Source organism: Lacerta agilis, chromosome 3 (genome assembly GCF_009819535.1).
Source record: "Lacerta agilis isolate rLacAgi1 chromosome 3, rLacAgi1.pri, whole genome shotgun sequence".
NCBI lineage: Eukaryota > Metazoa > Chordata > Lepidosauria > Squamata > Lacertidae > Lacerta > Lacerta agilis.
The window spans coordinates 17,390,958-17,411,054 of NC_046314.1; positions in this window are offsets into that span (position 1 = coordinate 17,390,958).

Here is a 20,097-nt window from a genome sequence, read left to right on the forward strand (position 1 = left end):
CAGCTCCCTTCTGTTCCTGGCAGTGTGGTTTTGTTAACAGGAAGCCATTAAGTCTATCATATTTAATAGCTTCCATCAGCAAGGCTGTTAATATGCAAAGGTTTGATAAACTTGGGTTTATCAGCCACTCTGTCTGCCATTACAGCGCCCCTGAGTTGCATAAACCAAATTCAAACATCAGGTTCCAGGCAGGTGGGGTGGTGGTTTATCAATGTCAGACATCACCATTCGGAAAATGTTTATTAGAGAAGATGAGGAAAACCGGAGTTGTGTTGCAATTTGGAAAACAAACACAAACGCCTAGAGCACCCAGATTTTATAAAGCAATTTGCCCAACAGCCAATGATCCTTAAGCTGTTTTAGAGGAGGAGGAGGAGGAGGAAGAAGAAGAAGGAGGAGGAGGAGGAGGAGGAGGAGGAGGGGAGGTCTTTAAGCTTGTACATGTTAAATCACAGTTCAGGATCACTGCACACAACAGATGAGCTCTAAGCAGAATGGATTGTAAATGAAGTACCTCTAGCATAATGCATAGGGAGTCTCTTCAGCCTCTGGAATAGGGGCATTTATGACATTAAATTCATGAGCTCACAAAGACTTGCAGAGACATTTGTAGCTCTGCCTAATTTAAAAGCAGGGATGAAATCCATTTTAAATCCACTTCAGGGTCTGCTCCCGTTTGAGTCGGTCTTGGCGGAGCAACGTAAACACAGGGCAAAGCTGTTATAGAGCAAATTAAATCAATGTTTCTGCAGAGCAGAATTGCTGTGTGAGCGTTCCTTAGCATTTGTGTGTGTGACTTCCCTTTCAAAATGTGTGCCACATAAATTTGATTCAGAAGCACTTCTTTGGTTCTTTGCTCTGTCTATTGCCCATGAAGATACACAGTGGATTGCCATTAGGCAGGGATCCCCAAACTAAGGCCCGCAGCCCGGATAAGGCCCGTGCGAGCCAATTATCCGGCCTCCGATGACGCCCGCCACTCCCACCTGCTATTACCGGCGCGGCGCAGCTGCCCATCTCCAGGTCGGCGCAGCACCAGAAATAGTTTGTGCGCATACACAAGTGGCATTTCCGGTGCACCTCTGGTGCGGTGCAGCGCCGAAAATAGCTTTTGCACATGCGCAAGCATCATTTCCAGTGCACTTCCGGGTCTGAAGAGGCCCATGCACACACACACAAAGGCTATTTCTGGTGCCACGCTGCGCCAGAAGTGTGCCGAAAATGACTCTTGCGCGTGCACACAAGCTATTTCTGGTGCCGCGCCGGAAAAAGCAAGTGTGCACGTGGATGGGCGCATGCTCTCCCGCCCTCCGGACCACCATGTGATCGGTGCCGGAGGAACCGGCCCGAGGCCAGGTAAGTTTGCTGACCCCTGCCATTAGGTCTGTGAGTGAGAGATGGATCTGGAGAAGCCTCCTGTACCTTTAAGAGTCACATAGGAAGGGGGTGGAATGGTACTTGGCAACATTTCCCCCCTCTATGCATGCATTTTTAAAGGTACAGATGCCAAGTCTGAAAGGGGTCAGATTGCAGTTCTGCACTACATAGGTTTTAGTGCGGTAATGGTCACTAGTAGAAAAATTAAATGCCTACTCTGCTGGGGAAACATTATTCTCCAATTCATTCCACTGTCTGAGCAAAAACAACAAACTGCTGCATTTCTCTTCCCATGACTCATAAGGAGCATTTTTTAAAATAGATGCTTGGGCTTTTTCCAAAGTACATATTTCAGAAGTTTGCGATAGGTGCAATTTCTGTGCAACCACAATGCTTCAGAGGAGAAGCACAATTCATTACTCCTTATCTCTACCAATACAAGGCAAAAGTGGAAACCGCCTCCCATTCTTTCAGTTCTGTTCCAGGCATTCGGGGCTGGTTTGGTGAAAATTAATCGCTTCTTTGTGACTGAAATAAATGGCGCCTCACACCAAAGCCATTTCTCTGGGAACAGGAACAGCATTTCCCAAGTGTATTCCTCCTGGGAAAAGAGTTGATGCAGGTTCCATAGCTGGCTGCTTTGCGGAGAAACAAAAGGAATCCTCCGCAGCCAGAACCAGTTGCACAACCAACATGGAGCTGCTAGAAGGAAAATAATTCAGGCTTTATATCAGGGGTAGGCAACCTAAGGCCTGTGGGCCAGATGCGGCCCAATCGCCTTCTCAATCCGGCCCACGGACGGTCCGGGAATCAGCATATTTTTACATGAGTAGAATGTGTCCTTTTATTTAAAATGCATCTCTGGGTTATTTGTGGGGCCTGCGTGGTGTTTTTACATGAGTAGAATGTGTGCTTTTATTTAAAATGCATCTCGGGGTTATTTGTGGGGCATAGGCAGTGCTGTCAAGTATCCCGTTTTCCCCGGGATTCTCCCTTATTTCAAGCAGTTTCCCGCTGCTCTCCCTTATTTTTTATTTCCCTTAAATTTCCCGTTTTTCATGGAAGCAGCTCCTCCCCTGCTGGCCAGGGACTGGGTGGGAAGACCTCGCCTACTTGGAGAGAAAAGCCTCAGCCCTTCAAAGCAAGTGGGAGCCGTTTCCCGTGCTTACAGGGGGGTGTATTCCTCCCCCTGCATCAGCCCCTATCCGTTGCCACCAAGCCCCTCAGCCGGCCAATAGGGTTAGCTGGCGGGCGGAGCCTGGCTGCCTTTGAGCAGCTGCTGCTTCCTGTCCTGTTTTGATGGGATCAGACAAGAAGACGATGGGGCTCCATCGCGTGGAGCACATGGCTGCCCTCCTCTTTGCTGGCTGCCCTCCTCTTTGCTCCGCTCCGAGCCTGAGCCCGCTTGGAGTTTACATTGCTGCTCCGCCCACTTTTGCTTCTGGCTCCACCCACCACTGACATGTGACTTTCCCCGGGATAGGTGAGACTGCTGATCCCTTATTTTCAAATCCAAAACTTGACAGCTATGGGCATAGGAATTTGTTCATTTTCCCCCCAAAATATAGTCCGGCCCACCACATGGTCTGAGGGACAGTGGACTGGCCCACAGCTGAAAAAGTTTGCTGACCCCTGCTTTAGATTAACTCTGCCTATTAGAAGTTTTGATAATTCACCAACATCTGCCTTAAGTAGACATTGTCTTCAGTAGCAATTAAGATTCTCATTTCTCTAGAGAATCTAAACTGAATTCTACTCCAGGTTCAGCTGAAAACTTGCCTCCTAGGACTCCATTACTCTGAACGTTTTTCTCACGTAAACATGAAGAGCTTCCTGGAAAATCAAAACCCAATTATTCTTATTGTGGGTCACCAGTCCCCTTGATAAATGCATACGCAAACAACTTTTTAATAATAGTATTTTAAAACTTTGAATCTCGTGCTACAAAAAAAAAGAAACATTGGGTATAATCCAAGCAAAAAGTCATTGTAACTCTGTAACTCTCTCCAGCTAAAGTTAAATCTGATTAACTCTCGTATGCTAGGTGATAGCTGATCCTGTTGTTAATGTCACATATATTTAGGGCCTAAGTTGCACTCACTGCCCCAAGCACAGCTGCTAAAACAAAAATGGAGACCGCATAGACATTTTCTCTACAGGCAGAATTACATCTCCGTTTCCTAGCACAATTCAAAGTGTTGGTTCTGACCTTTAAAGCCCTAAATGGATTCGGTCCAGTATACCTGAAGGAGCGTCTCCACCCCCATCGTTCTGACACCAGATGTCAAAGAGAAAAACAACGACCTTTTAGAAGACACCTGAAGGCAGCCCTGTTTAGGGAGGCTTTTAATGTTTAATAGATTATTGCATTTTAATGTTCTGTTGGAAGCCACCCAGAGTGGCTGGGGAAACCCGGCCAGATGGGCGGGGTATAAATAAATTATTATTATTATTATTATTATTATTATTATTATTATTATTATTATTATTATCATCATCATCATCTCCAACTACAGGCTCTGTTCTGGGACATGCAATCTGTCCGGGGAGAAGAAACATTGTTATATTTGCCACTCAGAACGCTGTTGCAACAGGCATTTTATAGCTGCCGCATGCTAGGCACCATGGGATGAGAAGCAGATGTTAGCATTTGCAATGATTTCTTTTCCGGTGAGTTAGTGTCAAAGATTTTGGGCTCGGACATACTTCTGCTCATCCCATGTCTAGAAAGCATGGGTCTGTGAGGTTTTCTGCCTATCCCATTCTTTCTAGGTACGGGCCGAAGCGGATTTGCTCTTCTGCCGCAGTTCCCCTGCCTCACCCAACCCTAGAAAGCCCACTCTTTAGTGCTAAATCGTAGCAAACATCAATCCGGAGACAGCGGTGGAGCAAACTGATCGGGCGCTTGGGGTTGTGGGCGTGCCCTGCGCCCAGGGGCGGGGCCAGCCAGGGCAGGACACTCTGTGGGGCCTACAGCTGGGGGGGGGGGAGGCAGTGAACAGACCAATTGGGCAGCGTGGAGGCTGCGCACACCCAAGCCACCGTGTCTCTCCCAGGAAAGACGCGTGGCTCGGGCACGCTGCAGGCCCTGCAGTGAGCGCCACCCGACATTTTGTCACCCCCTCAGTAGTAACACCGGGGGCAGCCCACCCCCACTGCAGCCCCTTCCTCCGCCCCTCTTTGGAGAAAACCCAGTTGACATTTGCTTTGATTCAGCGGTAAACAGCAAGGCAAGTGAAAGTGTGGATGATCCCATAAGAAGTATCTCTTGGATTAGCACCATCATCCTTTTGCTGTGTATTATTCAGATATCACAGATTTATAGAGTTGGAAGGGACCACAAGGGTCATCTAGTCCAACCCTCTGCAACGCGGGAATCTCTCACCCAACGTGGGGCTCAAACCCACTACCCCGAGATTAAGAGTCTCATGCTCTACCAACTGAGCTGTCCCTCAATATGTATATGTTGCTGGGAAATGTTTTAACTGGTTTCAATACTGCATTCTTGTGTTATTGTAACTCACCCTGGAACCATGTGGTGAAGGGTAGATAAGAAATTCCATCCAATAATGAATACAAAAAGATTCGTGGGTTCTACAGACAAGTTAACAAGATCTGCCAGTCAAGGTAATGAAGAGCTCAATTCATCTTACTTTGAATAATTTGCCCTTAGCTAACGTTGCTGTTAGCCATTCTAGTGACGTGCAAAATGGGCAGGCAACTTTATGCACTGGTATGTATAAGAATCAGTATCCAGTTATATGTCTATAATGCACATAGGAATTGTCTTTGATGCATTCTTGATCCATTTTCCATAACTTTGAAGGTATATCCACCTTGCCACAGCAATAAATAATCCACCTTGACCAAACTGCGAGAGGCAGTGAAGGATAGGCGTGCCTGACGTGCTCTGGTCCATGGGGTCACGAAGAGTCGGACACGACTGAACGACTGAACAACAACAATTTATAAGACTCAGTATCCAGTTATATGTCTATAATGCACATAGGAATTGTCTTTGATGCATTCTTGATGCATCTTCCATAACTTTGAAAGTATATCCGCCTTGCCACAGCAATAAAAATTGTCAGTCAAACTGTATAATATGAAAATACAATTGTATAATTATAAGAAAGGAATATATAAATCCATTGATATATGCATCCTTAGTAAGCTTCTTTTTAAGATTTTGAAGTTGCAATCCCATTTAATACCGGTACTTCATAAGGAAACACACTAAGGATTTAGCCGCAGAAATATTAGCTATTTATTTGGACAATCTACATTTTTGTGTGCCTTTGCTCCTCCAATGGAGGATAAAAAAAAAAGACTTTTACGTCTTTTACGTCTTTCCTGAAATGTGTCATTCTGACATTTTGGACAGCGTGCATTATACTGGAAACATCACAGTTTCTGCCATTTGCATTATTAAGAGAAACCAGTTTTAAAACAGTCTGGTTTAAAATTGACAACACTTAAAAAAAATCTGCTGTCAATGAGAAGTTCATCTCAAAACAGTGGTGCATCTTCAGAATAATGTGACTTCCTCCCCAACCCCCAACCAAGTTTGGACTACCTTTTCATGAGGCCAGAGCGTAAGGACATTGCCACAAATGGTTTGGAACATGTTAAACTTGAAATAGAACTTCATGGTGGGGGGGATATTGCTCAGATTGACAATCTCCACATATCTCTTCCAAAAGAAGAAACATACACCTCCTTTTTTTTCATAAGCAGTAATGTCAGAAGAATGGACTCACCATCTTATATCCATCACATTGCCTTGGGTATTTTGTGCCAGAAGTATGCAGGGGCTGAATATGAGCGTGTGTGTGTGTGTGTGTGTGTGCGCGCGCGCGCGCGCGCACGCACACACACACACACACACACACACACGTCCAACCACTCAACCCTTAAAAGAAAGAAAAAGGCAGCTGGAAACATCAAAATGACATTAAGTATGCTCTTTGATGATGAGTGGGCTGAAGAGGAATAATAGAAGACCCTGCATGCAAAATCATCTCACTGCTGGAGGAAGATCTAAGAACCCCTTCACTGCTCTACTTTCAAACAATAAGCCTTAATTCATTGGTGTAGCATTACAGAGGTCTCGTCTCCATCACCCCTTTCCATTCACAAAGACTTCTTTTCTTTAAACCTTCTTTTTAGGAAACAACATCCTTCAAACAGGGGAAGTTTTGCTTCTATTGACACTTTAAAGGAATTTTGCAGAAGCGCCCCCATTCCCTTTAATGTGATCTCGACAACCTTCCCTATGTATTTTAAAGGTGAAATCAAATGTTTCCATTGTTTCAGCCTTCATAAATGGTTTAATAATGCTTTGTTCAAGGATCCTCAGTAATGAGGTTTTTTTTTTAGGGCTCATCAGATATGGGTTAAAGATTACTGGTTGCGTTTAAACGGATGTGACGACAGGCACTGTTCGCTTCTTGTGGAAGGGCAGAATTTGAAAGCTTCTGGGCTATTCGAAATTTGATATTCATGAGCGTGAAAAGACTGCTCCAGATATCATCCCTTTGAATTCAAATGGAGCTCATTTCATAGTCAGTGTGCATCAGGTCATATGCTGAGTTTAAACCCAAGGATTTGACACTTGTTTGTTCTCAGTAACCAAAATTATATTGTCAACATATACAAGCCGGAAAGTTATTTTCCCATTTTGTCATCCCCCCCTCCCCATGAGACATTGGTTGAATTAGACCACATATATCAGTATGAATAAGTTGCAAAGGCACTTTCCTGGCTTTGCTTGGGGATAGAAGGTCTTGTTCTTTAGCCCACCAAACAAATTTCACATATTTCACTATCAGTCCAACTTGACATGCTTTCATTTCCATTCCTCTCACCAAACCTTTCTTTGGCAGGTCTGCTCTAATCCTGAAGCCTCTGTGTCGAAGCCTTTGGTGCCACAGATGAACACAGGCTGCACTTGTAGCTCCTTTTCCTTGCACAGATATTTTGTTTGTTTGTTTGTTTTAAAATAAATTTTATTGGGTTTTACAATGTTATATTCGACACAATCATCATAAACACAACAACAAAAAATTAAATCCAAATCTCTCCCACCCACCCCTCCCTTGACTTCCCTCAACCTCCTCTTCTGGTTCTTTAAATATTTGCTACTTCTGCTTATTATTTTATTTTACCTTAATTTTAAAATCTTTCACCTAAATATTCTTATCATTTTTACACCGTATCTTCCCAAATTACATCTTGCGCTTTGTTGTTTCCCCAATTATTGCTCCTTATCTTATACACTATTCCCTTTAATTGTAAGTGTTTACTCAAACCCTGCTAATGAGTCGACTTCTTTACAGTATTTCTTTAAGTACATAGTAAACGGTTCCCAATCTTTTTAAAAGTCTTTATTGTCCTTGTCTCTGAGTTCTCCCGTAAGCTTCGCCATTTCGACATATTCCATAAGTTGTGCTTCACCCTCTGCTTCTGGTTTGTCTGGTTGGGCTTGGGCAAGTGTGAGAAAAGGATGCTGCACTGGGGTAAGTTCTCATGGAAGGTTACTTGATAATAATCCTGCAAAGAGGTGACTGCAGAGTGCAGCAAAACCAGGTAGGCCTCGGCCCAGTATACCTGAAGGAGTGTCTCCACCCCCATCCTTCAGCCCAGACACTGAGGTCCAGCTCTGAGGGCCTTCTGGAGGTTCCCTCACTGTCAGAAGTGAGGTTACAGGGAACCAGGCAGAGGGCCTTCTCGGTAGGGGCACCTGCCCTGTGGAATAAGATATCAAGGAAATAAACAACTATGTAACTTTTAGAAGACATCTGAAGGCAGCCTTGTTTTGGGAAGTTTTTAATGTGTGATGCTTATCGTATTTTTTATATTCTGTTGGGAGCTGCCCAGAGTGGCTGGGGAAACCCAGCCAGATGGGCAGGGTATAAATGAATGAATGAATGAATAGTCCCCTTGGTGTCCAACCTTCTGACCACATTTTACTGAGGTGGTGCCATTTACTCTGGCTCCAGCGCACTCCTGCCTTTTTGAATCAAGCTAGCTTGTAGTTTCTTGAGAAAAGCCACTGCTTGATGCATTTCCCCTCAAGTCCCAATTGCTGTTAAGCTGAGGTGGTACCATTGAGAAAGCCATTGCACTTGTGTTGAGGACAGCACACACAGAGGTAATAGCTTTGCGAATAGGAGTCAGGGGCTGTTCGGCTCTAACTAGCCATAGTTTACCAACTTTCTGTTTAAATACGGGTACGTACCACTCTTCCATTCAAGTAAACGGCCAATGCACCATCTCACGGCCCAACAAGCCAAACTTGGGCCACTCACATATTTGGATCACTATTTGCAAAGAACATGAACACACCAAGCCTTGTTTTTAAAACTCTATGCTTTTTAAAAAAAATCACTTTATGATTTAAATATTTGGATCCTTTCATACCAGCTTTCAAGATTGCCCCAGATTAAGATGCCTCGGCGGCAGAGATGGGTTGTGTTACGAGTTCCAGAATGTTAATCGCTACATTTGTTCAACTTAAGCTTGTCATCCTGCACTTAGTTTTGCAAGCAAAAGGTCACTAGAGCTTATGCGCAAGAAACAGGTGCCTGGATCGCAAGTGTATGGCTATGATCCAAAGAGCTGGTTTAGTTGCCACGGAGGGATTCTGAGCTATCAGTGTTTTGTTTGTAACTTGATTTCTTTCCGGGAGAGGTAGCCAGCCTGTAATACAAATTGTCTTGGAAACTCACATTTTCATGAAAGGGATTTACCAGCAGGGGCAGAGAAAGGGGGTTGCGGTGGGGGCATCTTGCCCCGGGTGTCTTTGCTGAGGGGGGTGACATTTGGCGCCCCGCCCACCTGCGACTGGGAGTGCTGAATGTCAAACATTGGCGGCTTGTTTCACTCCCGTGGGTGGCTCGCTCTCTTCCCCCCCCCCAGCTGCAGGGCATGTGTGCTGCTCCATGTACCCAAGTGGCTATTCTGCACTTGGAAGGGTACCCTCCACACTCCATGCCCCTCGGGAGTGTGCCCCGCCCACCTCTGCAGCTCGCCCGCTCTGGGCTGCGTGGACATATGCTCTGCCGCTGTTTACCAGGCAGCAAGAGTGGAGGTGAGAACTACCATTTGAGAAATACCAGCCCAAAGCCCACTTGGGATGGCTTGTAACTTATGCTTTGTTGTTCTTCTTGTACTTTTCGCCATGCTAAATCTCTGCTGAGGTTCTCTCACCAAAGAGTACTTGACGCAATGGATCTTGGCTTCCAACACTTCACATGCTTTCTGAACACAAGTAAAGAGGAAGACTATCTGGAAGGGACAGTGGCGTAGCGTGGGTTGCCAATGTCCAGGACCATACAGTGTGTGTGTGTGTGTGTGTGTGTGTGTGTGTGTGTGTGGTGGAAGGGAGGGAAATGGACGGAGTATGCATGTGCATTCAATTGCTTAATGGCATCCACATCACCCAGGGAATCACAGCCTCAGAGTTAAGAAATGAAGGGTAAGGGGGCAACCCAGCCAGATGGGCAGGGTGTAGATAATAAAATTATTACTGTTGTTATAAAGGGTCGTTCTGTTGTCACTTCCTGTTTTGCATGGAGAAGCCGCTTTCAACGGAGCCCAGCAACAGAAGTGCGCAGTTTTATTGAGGCAGCACCGTGTGTTGAAATTGTGTGGCCCATAACCATTTTGCACATGGGGCAACCGTCCCTGTGCTCTGCTCCCCACACTACACCACTGGGTTGGTAGTTTCCCAGTTGGGGTGTGACCACTGAGGGTGCCTTGCCTCTGCTGCCTCATTCCATGGGCTATTCTCACTGGTGGGACTACAAAGAGAGCTGCTCCCTTAGATGGCAAATTTTTGCTTGATGTGAACTCAGGAAAGTGCCCTTTATATTGCGTGCAGCCTGATTCTATCATTTTTACTTCAGAATTAATCAGCCGGGTGATCCCAAGTAAGTGTTGTAGGGTTTCACCTTCAGATGAATTAATTCTCTCCCTGCCCCGACTGTAAACTTTCACTGGTGACAAAAAAATTCATCCAAGCTACAAATCAAGTTGACTTCTGGTTCGCGGTGCTCAGAGAGGTATTTTAGAGATTGCCCTTAACCTTTTAATCAAGAGGAACAACTTTTCCTTTTTTTACAGCAATGTCAAAAAAGAATTTGCTATTATATATGCAGGCTATTGAGTCGAACAATTCTCGGAAAATGGTTCTGTATCATCCATCTGGGGAATATAAATTTGTCAAGCCTGTGTGTGTGTGTGTGCGCGCACACACACACACACACACACAGGAGTTTATTTTGAACCAAATATATGGGAGAGGCTTTCAGACTCGCCTAAAGTTAGAACCTTATTTCTGCCAAAAGAAACAATGCAGCAGGGAGTAGAATACCTTAGCTAGACAGCTGTCTGCTAGCAAAAACGCCCAGCTCTCATGCCCAGTGGTCCTCCTGCTAAGCATATATACATCAAAAACCTCTGCTTGATGGCAATAGATTGGGGTCTTCCAAGCTGATGTATTCATTAGATAAATAGAAATGGTACAACATGGAACAATTAAGCCAGGCTGTGTAGCTCTTGTGAAGGCAATGGAGGTTCTGCCTATCAGCTGCAGTGCTAGCTAGGGTTACCAGATGTCCCCGGGTTCCGGGGACAGTCCCCAGATTTTCAAATCTGTCCCGGGACAAACAGGACCGGTGCTAGGGCTTCTGGCGCCCCTGCCCCCCCCCGCCAAAGCCTGCTTTAGCGGGAGGTGGGGGGGTGGAAAGGCAAGCAGTAGTTTCTCCGCTCGGTAGGGGCAGCAACCTGTCCGCCACCAGGGGGAAGGCAGGAGGAGGCGATCGGCGGCGGTGAGCCAGGCGCACAGCGATCAGCCCTCCCTCCTTCCCTCCCTCTCCAGCTGGTGTGCGCACCCCACCCGGGAGGCGGGCGCGATCCCCGGCGGCCGCCCCTCCTCTTGGCGCCGCAATTGGTCGCCAGAGCGCTTCTCCAGCCTGCCACTGCGCAGGACTGGAGGAGGGTGCGGGGCGGCCGGGAAGGAGCCTGAGGGGTCCCCGTGGAAGGGATCCATGCGGAACGCGAGCCGAGATCCAAACCAGCACCTATTCTCCGTGCCCAGCGCACACCCAGCCTTACACCTGGAACGGGATCCTGTGTGGAGAGAGGGGGGTGGAGACCTCCCTGCTGGAGGACTTGCCCTCCAGCTGCTGCCCGCCCGGAGGGAAAGGTGGGCTTGGGGGGCTCTGAGAGCCAGTGTGGTGTAGTGGTTAAGAGCAGCAGACTTGTAATCTGGGGAACCGGGTTCGTGTCTCTGCTCCTCCACATGCAGGTGCTGGGTGACCTTGGGCTAGTCACACTTCTTTGAAGTCTCTCAGCCCCACTCACCTCACAGAGTGTTTGTTGTGGAGGAGGAAGGGAAAGGAGAATGTTAGCTGCTTTGAGACTCCTTCGGGTAGTGAAAAGCGGGATATCAAATCCAAACTCTTCTTCTCTGGAGGGATCCTTGCACCATGGCGCCAGATAGGCTTAAGACGGCCCTGAACACAAATCGGGTCCTCCCTTAAAGAGGGCACATGTTTTGGTGTGGCCTGGCAACCAAACCCTTGTGTTGTGGGTGGGAACGTTTGGGCAGCCACAACACCCTTGATGCTGTGTGAGAACGACCTGCCGGAAGCTCCCGGCTTGCACCTGAGGTGCCGCATGCAGGAGGACTTGGAGGAGTTGAAAGCAACTATTCCTGGACTTAAAATATTCTGGTCGCAACTTCTGCTGCAACGTGAATGGAGAGGGAGTCATTGCCCAGCTGCCACTGAGCTGGCCAGGAGGCGCATCCAGAGCGCAGTGGCCAAGAAGGTTCTAGCCCTAGGAGGGGCAGTCATCCGTCACCATGGCATTACCTCTCACAATTCGTCCCTTTACAGGCTTGATGGCATTCATCTGCCTGTGACTGGGAATTATTTGTGGCTGACCTCCGTGACAGGGGTGGCAGAACGCTCTCGCCATCCCTATGCGAAGGGTATTCCATTAAAGGAATCCAGGGACTCAATTTTTTGGTCAACCCTGAGAGGGGTTGTGACCGTGCTGGAGTCCAGGAGGACATCTGGGTGGTGGACTAGCCTGTTCCCGGCTTTCCGCTGTTCCAGGTGTTCACCCTAGGCTGACCTATGCTGGTGCCCTGGGTCAACGCTACCTGCAACGGTGCAGGGAGCTAGTCGAACCAGAGCCTATGCAACCACTCACTTGCTGTAATCAATGAAGTTGTGGCCTAAATTCTGCCAAAAACCAAACCAAAAATTTGAGTCTTGTCTGAATTTATTTAAGGGGGAGGTTAAAGGTCTACACACGCAAATAAGACATTTCTTAATGGGAATCATAATCATTGATTATGTTTGCTGTTATCTTAACATCCATGATGCGTTGAGGGTCTTTAAATTTCTGGTTTTCTCCCTGCACCAGCATGTCTCAAAAAGGGCTAATTTGTGAATTACTTTCACATGGACGCACAACTTCAGCTCCCTGCTTTCAGGGTGGGATGTTGCAAGGAATGAACAAACACATTTTTTTTTGGAAACTCTTGTGAGAGGCCTTGGAATTGAGGTGAATGGGGCCAAACCCAATTTCCCAGTCTCAGTTTTCATGTAAAACAGTAAAACAAGGACATGCCCCAAATTTTGCAATGATATATTGAAAGAGTGCAAACAATGGCATATCAGAAACCAGAGTAGTTCCTTAATGAGATTTTTGGCTGGAGGACAGGGGACAATTTTCTCAAAACAAAAGGACAGTCACGTTTTTCTCGGGACGGGTGGCAAACCTAGAGGGGAGCGAACTTCAGTGCTGAAGCCCCAATGAGTATAAGCAGCCTAAAGTGTACAGCATCCCTGATGGGATCCAATAGGCTCAAGTCTGCATTTATTTATTCTGTGGAATATAGCAAAGTTGGGTATAAGGATGGTTGAACCCTTAAGAGACAACTTCCTGGTTGTTAAACCTCTGGTGTAAACACAGGATGTGTGTCTGTAGGCCTGTTCTGTTGCAAATGCTCAATTCGCCGCCGTCTGGCTTTTTCATGTTCTTTGCTCTTCTAATAACTTTAGCAGACAGCACATGATGTTTATTGTCTATGCATAATAGTCACAGAATCTAGTTTTTCCCGAAAGAGGCTTTGGTGCAGAGTACCTAGAACTTTTACACTCAAAATACAAACATTATCAGCATGTCATGGCCTCCTGCATTTAAAGGGATGCCTTTTGTTTCTGACCTAATGTTGGAGAACAAAATGTCATGCAGGCAATTTGGTTTTTAAAAATAAATACATCTCTAAATGACAGTTTAATGGTAGCAATTTTAAAAAATAAACAGATTAAATAACCAAGTTTGCTGCACCATGATCTAGAGGGCTAGCTGTATAATAATAATAATAATAATAATAATAATAATAATAATAATAATAATAATAATTTACCGCTCTGGGCAGCTCCAGTGTGGTGTAGTGGTTAAGAGCGGTAGACTCGTTATCTGGGGAACCGGGTTCGCGTCTCCGCTCCTCCACATGCAGCTGCTGGGTGACCTTGGGCTAGTCACACTTCTCTGAAGTCTCTCAGCCCCACTCACCTCACAGAGTGTTTGTTGTGGAGGAGGAAGCGAAAGGAGAATGTTAGCAACTTTGAGACTCCTTTCAAATCCAAACTCTTCTTCTTCTTCTTCCCAACAGAATATTAAAAACACAATAAAACATCAAACATTAAAAACTTTTCTTCTGATGTCTTCTAAAAGTCAGATAGTTGTTTATTTCCTTGACATCCAATGGGAGGGCGTTCCACTGGGCGGGTGCCACTACTGAGAAGGCCCTCTGCCTGGTTCCCTGTAACCTCACTTCTCACAGTGAGGGAACTGCCAGAAGGCCCTCGGCGCTGGACCTCGGTGTCCAGGCTGGACGATGGGGGTGGAGACGCTCCTTCAGGTATACAGGACCGAGGCCGTTTAGGGCTTTAAAGGTCAGCACCAACACTTTGAATTTTGCTCGGAAACGTACTGGGAGCCAATGCAGATATCTCAGGACCGGTGTTATATGGTCCTGGCGGCCACTCCCAATCATCAGTCTAGCTGTCGCATTCTGGATTAATCACAGTTTCCGGGTCACCTTCAAAGGTAGCCCCACGTAGAGTGCATTGCAGTAATCCAAGCGAGAGATAACTAGAGCATGCACCACTCTGGTGAGACAGTTTGTGGGCAGGTAGGGTCTGGTCTCAGCCTGCGTACCAGATGGAGCTAGTAGACAACAGCCCTGGACACAGAATTAACCTGCACTTTCATGGACAGCTGTGAGTCCAAAATGACTCCCAGGCTGCGCACCTGGTTGTTCAGGGGCACAGTTACCCCATTCATGACCAGAGAGTCCCCCCCCACACACACACCCCGTGTCCCCCACACCCGCCTACCCCGTGTCCCCCCAAAACAGTACTTCTGTCTTGTCAGGATTCAACCTCAATCTGTTAGCCGCCATTCATCCTCCAACCACCTCCAGGCACTCACACAGGAAATTCACCGCCTTCACTGTCCAAGTGGGAGCTAACTAGAGCATGCACCACTCTGGTGAGACAGTCCACGGGCAGGTAGGGTCTCAACCTGCGTACTAGTTTATCCATGTACACTTGCAGAAAACACTTAACAGCACATCTCCATGCCCAAGAGGTTTGCTATAATATTGGTGGGCTACAGACTACACCATAAGAACACAGGAATGCTTTCCTCCTTTGGCAGATTATATGTGTGTTAATCACACACACACGGAAAAATATGTAAACACTGGAGGTAAAAGGCCATGAAGTGCACAATTGTACAGTCTGGGAAATGTTTATCCTGTGAGTCATCCAGAGAATGTTTTGTTATAGGGACAGCTTGCAGATCAACAAATAGCACCTGAAAGAGCCTCATTTGAATGTCGGCTGCTTCCTTTGCATCTTAAGACTGTGAGCAGCTGCAGATTTATTCCCATTAGCTGCAGGTGTCATCCCGTTTTCCTCCGTGAGAACATGGCAGCCATTTTGGTCGCCATCATCTCGCGTGATTTCGCCCTGAGATCTCGCCCTGAAACAGCGTTTTTTGGGGGGCACGGTCTCATGCACATGTTTTGGGCCACTGAGAGAGCATGTCACCCCCCCCCAAAATATGTCTTTTGGGCCCCATGACCTTGCGTGGGTCACATGACTCGCATGGTAGCACAGACGGGCTGTGATCACAAGGCTGTGATTTGCCCTGTCCCTGTGGGAAAGCTGCCACATATGTTTTCTGTATTCTGTCAAAAATCTCTGAGATTGCGGCAAGGTTCAACACTGGCTGATTGCCATGGAACGGTCCAAACCCAGCAGATCCATCCCATCAACATGGTGTTTGTGGAATGATGAACTGATCCTGGGACCTTCCCTTGCCTGCTGCTGTCAATAAAGATTTGGCCTGATTTTATCCCATCACCGTAATACAGTCTGGTTATTTTGCTGCTCTCATGGGTCACATAATGCGCCTGCCTGGGCAAACTAGGCAGTTTTCAGGGGCAGCAAAGGAGCCCATTCTGAATTGGGGGGTTTGCCGTGCTTTCCATTGAGCTCTTTCAGCAATGCTGTGATCCTCCCTGTCACTGCCGAAAAGCTGCCAGAGATATCCTTTCAAACATGACTGAGATCGCTAGCCTTTAAAAGGAAACACATCAAGCAGACTTGGGAAACGGCACATCAGTATTGGGTTCTGCAGAAGGAAGAAGCCTCGCTTGTTGATGCCTGAGGTTCACATCATTCCAGAGCGCAAGACGACTCAGCAATTCAGCCAAAACTTCTTTGGGGATTTGAATGTCAGCTGTGACTCTCAGTTGACGTGGGCAGAATTTAATTTGTCAGAAGATGCTATCTCCCTCAGCCATGATAATGAAGTATAGCGGGGAAGTAGTTTTGTCTCGGGGGGGGGGTGTCAGATTGGCTGGCTACTAGTTACAGAGCATTTGTGGAGTATCCTATGTGGGCTGTCGCTTTTGACATGCAGGTCTTTGCCCTCTAATGTTGCGAATCAGAATTGCTCTGCAATATTTGTAGCCCTACAACTGCAAAGGTAGCAAAATGGGGTGGAGACGAGCTCTTAGGAACCTAGGAAAATGGCTATTGATTGTGCCAAGCAGTTACGGTACCTCAGGGTCGGCCCACCCATGAGGCAGGGTGAAGCAGTTGCCTCAGGCGGCAGAAACCCTGTGGGCACCCTGTCCACCTCTGGGGCTGCTGGAGAAGCGATGTTGGCTTCCGGCGAGATCTCACTGAAATCTCATGGAGAGCGCAAGATCTCATGAGATTTTGGTGGTCGCAGTTCTGTTTGATGTTATATTCCATATTTATAATCCAATTTCTTCCATCCTCACTTGTTCAAATAATAATTTGAACTAACCTTCAGAGGAGGGTTGCTGAATCATAAATGCAGAGAAGAAAATTTTAAATAAAGAAACTGTAGGCTCCTCTTCCCACCCACCGGCTTTTGCACCGAACGAGGTCTTATCTCAAGTTCAAACCTTAAAGTCCTTGCAGTTGGTTTGTTCCGCTGTTTGTGATCTCATCTCTTCTAACACATTCCTGTACTTTAGTCCAATTAAGCTCTAATTAACAGGAGAACTTCTGCTTCTTAATGGCGGTGTAGGAGGGTTTTCGGCAGGCAAAGTGCTATTGCACTCACCGCCACCCTGCCTGTCGCATTCCATGCTGGAGCGAGACCTAGGTACCCAGATGAGCTGCGAGTGAAGCCCATCCCTCCCCATCCCTCAATCATCCTTGTTTTTCTTTCGCCAATGATCTCCTGCTGTCATGGGGGCTCCATTAAGGCAGAGTGGAACCGGAAGCCGTTTTGTACACAGTCTCGGCTCTTCAGAACTATCAGAATCCTTTGGAAATTGAGGTTATTCCACACCATTTAAGCATCAGGTAAGGTTCAATCAATTATGGAAATGAACTTGCTTTATCACCGACTACTTCTAGGACCTCAAATAATGAAGAGGACATCAGTGACATTTACCGAAAGCCACTTGACGCAGGCATCAAGTAAGATTGCTCTGACCGGCACCTTAGCAACCAGCTGGTGGTTGTCTAAACAAGACAATTTTACAGGAACCTCCAACAAGGAAGAGAACTAAATAGCAATACTGCTGGCTTCAAGGATATCAGCCACCTCATCTAATTTGTTGCTTCTCCATTTTATTTTATTGGTACCGAATTATCTGCCCACTGAATTTTCTTCCCAAGCAGATTTAGGGACATTCTATGGAAAAGCGAGACATTCCGTGATCAAATGAGAAACCAGGATAGCTTTTGAAAATATGGGACTGTCCCTGAAAAATAGGGGCACTTGGAGGGTCTCTGGTGTTACTTACATATATGTGATCCATGTCATTGCTAACTTGAATACAGAACAGACTTCCTGGCAGCCATCTAATTGTTTTTCTCAACCCTAAGTTCTACTTTATAGTCTTCTCTTTCTCCCTTGATGTTTGCAATCCTTTACTTGTTCCCTCTGTATCCGGGAAGCGAGTTTAAGGCCTCCCTGTTCCTTTTTGGTTAAAATGGCCCAAGAGTCTCTTAAATGTGAAAGTGCGTTGGGAACAAGTCGCTCACTTGGAAATTTTGCGTTCATCATGACTTCACTCCTGTCCATTGCTTCTCTCTCTCTCTCTCTCTCTCTCTCTCTCTCTCTCTCTCTCTCTCTCTCTCTCTGTCTTTCTGTCTCCAATACTGGCCTAGCAGAAGGGTTAAAATTCTGGCATGTTTAACATATATAGATGTCGTCACCAGCTCAGCCTCTATTATTGATTGCTCTTCTGTCTGACCTTTGGAAAGACACTGTGCAAACAGTGTAACGAAAAGCATTCATCTCCAATGTTTCTCTCTTCCTTTCTTGCAATGTATTCTTGACACAGAAATGCATTAGTGGCAGATTTACTCCACTTCAGGAGTGCCAGCTTGGCCCCACGACTGTGGGTGCTCGGGGCCGTGGGTGCCATGCAGTGTGCATGGCCCTGACACCGAAATGTGTGGGTGCCCAGCCCCTTCATGGGGAATTTTGTGGGTGCTCGGGGGCCCAGGGATTTGGCACCTATGCCCTGCTTCATGATTTGTTCTGGTATTTGTTCATGCTGATATATGAATACAAATAAACAATGAACAAACCTCCCTGCAAACAGAAAGCAAGCATGTCAGGAAGAAAGCTAGGCAGGAACCTTCTCCTGGACATGTATGTTTATTATTTGCATGGAGACTGTGTTTTGTTTTTAATGTGGAGTGCTTTCACACGTGTGATCCTGTCAATTGCAAGTGTGCCCCAATAAACTCAGCAGGACTTAAACTGCATTCAAACACACGCAGGGTCAGTGCAGATACCTGACTCATTTGTGAAACGTCTGGCCCGCACTGACAATCTGTGGAGCTCCAAAATGTCCCAATGGAGGTAAGTCAGTTACAGACTGCTCTTTTCAGATGTAGTGTGTTGGATCCAGACTTGGATACACTTAGAGTAGGCCCACACTGGAAGCAACAGCACTTGGTTTTAATGGGTTTGCTCTAAATATGACTAGGTCTGGATCCAACTCAGCAAGGATCCCCTTCATGCACAGAAAGGCTGGGGAAGTGGAACAGTGGGATGGAAAAAAGTGGAATTTCCAACTCAACACAGACATTGCTAGCACTATACATCCTGTGCCGGGATTTTCTGAGACAAACTTAGCACGACATCTTTCAGACTTTCCTGTTTGGGCAATCCGGTCTCCCTAAACAGGATCCAGCAGATTTTGTTTCAACACTTCTCAGACGGCGAATTGTTTGTAGTAGAACTGGTTTGCTGTGGTATTCAGCTGACAAGCAAGCAGTATGGCCCTTATTTCTTGGAACCTGTAGATCTGCCATATGTTTTGGGGGTGCTTCCTGGAGACCTGCGTATACCGTCTATTACCCACAAGCAAATAAACATTCGGCACAGTCATGTCTTGATATCAGGGACATAGTGTTCACAGTGAAATTCTATTTTTTTTAATTTTCTCTTAGGAGATGACTCCATTTCCTGTTGCTCCGTCTCCCTGGACACAATAAACAGAAAGCAGAATAGATTAATTACCGGTCCGTTTACTAAAGGAGAGGTTATCAAGAGGCCTGCCTGAAGCAAGGCCACCTCACACCCTCCAACATTTCTCTGAAGAAAACAGGGACATTCTATCCATATTCTCCAACATATCTCTCATGGACGCCCAGTGCTATTTTTTGGTAAAAAAAGAGGTGCTGGAATTCACCACGAACACCTTCCTCGTTCTCTTAGAATGGCAATAGTGCCCACCTGAGAGGTGCTGGAACTGAATTGCGGTGTGTTCTAGCTGAAAAAAAAAACACATCCTGTTCCATACCCTTCAACATTTTCTGACAAAGATAGGGATGTCCTAAGGAAAAGTGGGACATTCTGGGATCAAATCAGAAACAGGGATGTAAATCTAGGACTGTCACCGGAAAATAGGGACACTTGGAGAGTCTGCAGCCTTACCCCTAAGATCCCCATTCCAGAACTCTCCAGATGTTGTTAGAGTATGACTCCCATTATCTTTGACCATTTATCACACTGTTTGGGGCTTGTGGGAGTTGCACTCTAAAATATGAGCAGAGCATTAGGCTGTTAGATGCTGCCCTTGCACCCAGATCTCAAGTGCATGGTTTGGGTGGTGTATCAAAG